The following is a 5,978-nucleotide window of genomic DNA, read 5'->3' as shown; positions in this document are numbered from 1 at the left end:
TTAGAGCAGGCACACTGCAAATCGATGAGCCTCTCATAAGGTTGTATAAGTCAAGAGTTCACTCTTGGCTACTTTGGTTTTCCAAAGGTTAAGTAAGAACGTCTGGGATAATAAGGTGGGGCAATGGGAAAGGGGAGGAGGTTGTGAAGAAATAATCTGCAGGGTTTGGTACTTCATTGGACATGGGCTTGGGAAAGGAGTCTTGGTACTTCATTGGACATGGGCTTGGGAAAGGAGTCTACATAGCTCTACTACAGTGCAGGAGTCCTGTGCACATGGATGAGCGCTCCTCATGGGGGGAATAGGCATGGAGCTAGAAAAGCAGGATTTGGGGTCTCTCAACCGTAGGTGGGCACACCCAGGCGGGCAGCTGTTGTGGCAAGTCTGGATCCCAGGAGAGATGGGAAACAGACCCGAGAATTTGGGGGTCATCGAAGGGGGAGCAATAGCAGAATCTCTAGAAAGCCCCAAATGACAGACTTTCCTTCATAATGGATAGAGGAGCACCACATTATGATTACATTTGCTAGACATATTTTACGAATCACAAGGGAAAAAAAGAGAAACAAAGGGACAAGTAACTGTTTACATGAACAATTATTGTGGGAAGAGTAACTATCAACAGAGTAGTTTCCTTTCAACTAGATAGTTTTCTTTATTAGCTGTAAGGATTAGGACTAATCACCACAGAAAGAATGAAAACAATAGAACTAAAAAAGAGAAAAAAACAACTTTCTACAACTGGATCATCCCAAGGCTTTTAAAAATTCCACTCTGCCGTTATTTCCCATTAAATGACCACAACTTCTCTATTAATCAGGGTTAGGGATCTGAAGAGAAAAAGGAGAGTTAGCTCCAGGGATCGTTAGTGATCTGTAAAGCAGATTAGACCCCAAGGAAGTCCATCTAATCATCAAGCAGTCCAGAAATCCACTAGGAGAGCAGAGACCAAAGGGTTAAAATATCAAGAAATTAGATGGGTCCAGAGAAAAGAGCCCTATAGGTCCTGGTGGTCAGAGGCCTTTATCAGCTTTGCTGACTGCTGCACAATTAGGACTTACACCCTGGCCTCATGATGGTGAATGTAGGTTCAGCAATTTGTAGAGAGCAGGCACACGACCACGTGGCAACACCAAGCAGCACCACCCCCAGCCACCTCCCTGCACCAACTACTTGGTTGAGTCTCTGGATCTATGCACAGTGGCCTCAGACAGATGTAAGCTTCCCTTAAGAGGTCCCTTCCAGAGAAAACACTGGGCCCAGGAGAGCTGCTCCCCACCCCCCATAAATGCTCTGACAGCAGTACCATGCAATAGCAAAACATTCTTGCCCAGTTACAATGAATGGAACGTGTCCTAATGAGGAGACCTAACCACAGAAAACCGTGCAGGAGCTCCACAAACCAGGGCTGTGCTTTGGCAATGTCTTAGTTTGCCAGGGCTGCTATGACAAATATGCACAAGGGGTTCTTAACAGGAATTTATTGTCCCATGGTTTTGGAGACTCGAAATTCAGCATCAAGGAAGGTATCAGGAGGGCTTGCTTTCTCCCAGAGTCTGTAGTGTCCTGAAATCTCTGACACATGGCCATCTCTCTCTCCCTCCATCTGCTCCTTTGGTTTCTGCTGAGTTTTGGCATCTGCTGGCTGACAGCAATCCGAATTTCCTCCAGTTCTAAGGACTCCAGTCATATGGATAAGGCCCACTTTGATTCAACTTGGCCTCATCTAAATAAGGTCTTCCAAGATCATATTCATAAATGAGTCCACACCTTAACTAATAATAGCGCCTTTTATGGCCCTATTTGTAGATGAGTTCACAACCACAGAACTGGGTATAGGACTTAAATATACCCTTGTGGAGGATATGATTCAGTCCCCAACAGGCAGGGAAAAGGATGGCTGGAGTCCAGGAAAGTGAATTTCAGAGCCATATTCTTCTCCTTTATTTTCTTTTAAATGTTACAGTCAAAAAATATGAGGTCCCCATATTCTGAGAACTGGCTTGGACCCATGCCCTAGGGCAGTCACTTCCTATATGTTATCTACGTTAAATCTCACAGCTGTCCTCATCCTGCAAAGGAGGACGTTCTACCTCAAAGACATTAAACAAAGGCCCATCCCTGGATCCTGAGTTGGTCTCTGGTCAGAAAAGACTGGAACCCGCTTTGGGGCAGGGGGAGAGGTGGTTGTGGAACAAACTTCTCTGCTCCCTGCAGATACTGATGGCCAGGCACAGGATGTTTGTTGACCCATCATTTCCTTAGTGACATTCTACTTTCTAATTTAATGCTAGACTGGCCTCAGGAGATTTGGCCTCAAGCCCTAGCACTGCCACTTACTAGCTTCCTGGCCTTAAGGAATGTACTTGACCCTGAAAGGCAAGAATAGCAGAAGGGAAGGGGCGGGGTGGAAGAGAGGAGCGTGTGTCTCTAAGGGCCAACCCCTCAGCACCTGCCATGGACTTTGGGGACAGGCCTAAAAACCTGGGCCTGTAGATGGGATAAAAGTACTCGCCTTCTCAAGCAGTTTTACAAGTCAAATGCAAAATATCTATGAAAGTGCTTAAAAAATTCTTTACTGCCAAGCAGGTGCCAGATGGATATTTCTCGGAATGGGTATGTAATTAACCATTCCATATTACATATTCAGTATTCCACGTGTAACACACATATTGCGCACGTGTCTGATGGTTTGCTTCTAAAGTCGTTACCTCGGGAGTCTTATCTCAATGACACAGTCTGACCTCTTGCCTTCCTGGAGCTTATTGTCCAAGTATGGAGTGAGGTCTGAATCTCAACATCCTCATCTCAGCCTGAGTGCAAGTGAATTCTCAAGAGATGAAGAGCCAGCAGTGCAGTAGAGGAAGGGGTAAAGGAACCATGGGTGAGGAGAAGGAATAACAGGGAAGAAAGAGCTCTGGGGTGACTTTATCCAGGCAGAGATCTCTATCGTGTTACCAGCTCCTGCCCCGACGAGGCTCCAAGTTCCCAACAGCATCACTGCAGACTTCATGTCAAAATTAAGTTGGGGGATGTCTACAAGGGCGTGGCATGCCATGGAAGCCGTGTTGTCAATGGTGGCTGATCAGGAAGAACATTCTAGGGCTTCCATCTTCCTACCCAAGGCTTCGTGTTCTGGTGGGACAGCTCTAGCTGACCCTGGGGACTCCATCCCATCTTTTTGTATGTCCAATCTGCCCTTGAGTTCACCTTCAAAAGGGAAGAAAGGAGAGTAATTAGCCAATCAATTCATTTCTTGGAGCTCTTCAGAGCCGGCTTTAAAGTAACCTACTGAGCCGTGCTCCATTCCTGGGAGACTGGAATTCGTATCTGACCAGATGTTACAGTGTACAAGTTGGGCCACTTCTCAGGGACAGACCTGGTTTGTTGGGAGGATTATGTGAGATTTTGTAAATATAATCCTTTGCACGGCACTCAATCTATTATCTTTGACTTTGAGTAGGCAATGAGCTCTTTAAAGTCGAACTGGATTCATTGAGGTTATATGAAGGAAGTTTGGACGAATTCACTGTGCAACTGGGTGGGTTGGAAGAAATTGCTTATTCCCACCCTTTCTGTTTTGAGGATATCACCTGGGAGGCCAAAGCCTCCTCAAAGACACAGCAAATTCACAAGGATTGGAACATGAACAGGGGTCTCAGAAAAACCCTAGAGGGCAGTTTCTTCTGTTATCTTCCATTTAAAAATGAGGAAACTGAGACTCAAAGAAATTAGGTTATTTGTCCACATTGACATAGCTAATAAATGACTCAAACGTTGGCAACATGTTCTGAATCTCAGCCAGCTGCTACATCGCAGGGCATTCAACAACAAAGCCTGAGTGCCTCTGGAAGGAACGTGGCTAGCCTTAAGATCCTTTGAAAATTCACTAGTTTTACCTTTTTGTTGTTGTTGTTTTTTTTTTAGCAGACCATGGAGTCAGCTTCCCTGTACTTGCACATCCCACAAAACTGTCCTTCCCAATGAACTCTCTATCTGCCCTGGCCCACATCCCTGCCCCAGGCTCAAATAACTTCCCTGCTCATGATCCATACCTGGAATTTTTCGTGTCATGCTGCTTGGAGAATTTTCCACCTCTTCCTAGAACATTTGAGATTACTGTCCTAGCTCTGAGGATCCCCAAGGCTGAATAATTTGAAGTTTAAACTGCTGGATAATGTCAGCAGCTGGGAGAGTAGCACAGCGAGAGGCATCAAGGAAGACAAGCCAATTAGAAAATTCTACGCATATCTGACCGTTTCAAAGAGATGGGGATTTGGCTTTGATTGGAATTTCTACTTCTATGAAATGCCAGGACACATCCAGAAGAGAAATTTTCTTTCCAAAGTCATTCTGATTTTCATTGAAAAATTAAGACATGTCTAATCAGCGCATGTTGGTCCCTCAGCCTGCAGAGCTCTAACTCCTGGTGGGTGGGCAGGGGTAGGACCCAGCCCACCCCACTACTCTGCCCATCTCTCTCTCATGCCTGGGTCCTAGGGCCATTAGAACCAAGACTCTGTTTCCACTATATTCTCTCCAATACCTTTGAACTCTTACCCCAGATGTCTCCAAGCCACAGAGGGGCTAGCCCTCCTCTCCTCCTACAGTAGTCACCAAGGCAGCATCGTGGCGAAGCAGGGTAGTGGCAGGGCCTGGACCAATACTTAGGTCTTCTGACCACAGGATTAAGGTTCTCTCCACTTTTTTTTTCTTTTGGAAATGTATGATGTTTTTACTGTATTATACATCACTACTTTTCTTGGCCTTAATATAGTCTTAGGTACAGAGCAATGCTTAGATTAAGTTTGTAAACAACAAAACCTACTTCATTAAAAATCATCCACTAATCCTTACACTTTCCTTTGCACACTGGAGATATTAAATTAAATGCTTTCTCAGAAAGGTCATGTCAACTTTCTTTTTTATTTTTATTTTTGTAGTTTTTTAAAACTAATTATTTTATTTTAAAAGAACCTTTAGATTACATAAATGTTACATAAAAAATATAAGGTATTCCCATATTCCCCACTCCCTCTCCTTCCCACATCTTTCCACATTAACATCATCCTTCATTAGTGTGGTACATTTGTTACCATTGATGAACACACTGAAGCATTGCTATTAACCATGGACTACTGTTTACATTATAGTTTACACTCTTTTCCTCACAATTTTGTAGGTTATGACAAAATATACAATGGCCTGTATCCATCACAGCAATGTCATGCAAAACAACTCCAATGTCCTGAAAATGCACCCATATTACACCTATTCTTCCCTCTCCCATCCCTCAGAACCTCTGGTGGCCACTGCCTTTATATCAAAGACAAGAGTTCTTCCACTGTAGAATAATGATAAGTCTATAGTAGAATAATAATAAATCTACTTAAGTCCACTGTTCCTTCCCCAACCTTGAGGATTTGGGATAGAGGTGCCACTTTGCTTCTAATTTTGAGGGGGCTTAGATCCCATGGAGCAGATGAATGGAACTATCTTGCTTGCAGTTGCAGACACTCTCTGTTCCTTGGGATGGGTGTTGCCCATCATCATCTCCTTGTTAGTTGTCCTGGGTGAGTCCAATGAACTGGAGAGTAGGTGTTGCAACTCTGCTGAGATTCAGGGTCCAGCAGCTGGCACTATCTTTCAAAAGTTTCTAAAGTACATGTTTGCCAATGTCTAGGTCTTACTGGTCTTACTTAACAGAGCTAGCTATGACACTCTGGGGTGTCAACAATGATCTTGTGACACCCCCAGCCAAGGGGCACCCCTCCTCCTCTGTTTGTTGAGCACCAGCATGCTCTGTTTCCTCCCACATGAGACAGGACTAGTGACCCTGCCATCAGGTGTGTTGTGGAGTGCAGGTGCGATAATGTGCCAAAGGGCCGGAGCACAGGGGTGCAAGATGTGCTGGTTCCCCTTCACACACCGAAGAAGGTGGCGTTGGCTAAGTCCAACAGTGCAGGTCCTAGGGCAGG

The 5,978-nt window shown here is 44.8% G+C and overlaps 1 long non-coding RNA gene across 1 annotated transcript; it reads right to left on the bottom strand.

The window, feature by feature from the left end:
* Nucleotides 1–2,680: 2,680 nt before the first annotated feature.
* LOC131279310 (uncharacterized) lies at nt 2,681–5,647 on the bottom strand. The gene is made up of 3 exons (XR_009186697.1): nt 5,415–5,647; nt 4,561–4,713; nt 2,681–3,210 (listed from the first exon to the last, which is right to left on the bottom strand). It is a non-coding gene; the product is annotated as an uncharacterized lncRNA (long non-coding RNA).
* Nucleotides 5,648–5,978: the final 331 nt, after the last annotated feature.

The sequence above is a fragment of the Dasypus novemcinctus genome, chromosome 7 (genome assembly GCF_030445035.2).
Source record: "Dasypus novemcinctus isolate mDasNov1 chromosome 7, mDasNov1.1.hap2, whole genome shotgun sequence".
Classification (NCBI taxonomy): domain Eukaryota; kingdom Metazoa; phylum Chordata; class Mammalia; order Cingulata; family Dasypodidae; genus Dasypus; species Dasypus novemcinctus.
Note: the sequence above shows the minus strand (reverse complement) of the source record. Positions and strands in the feature narration are given on the sequence as shown.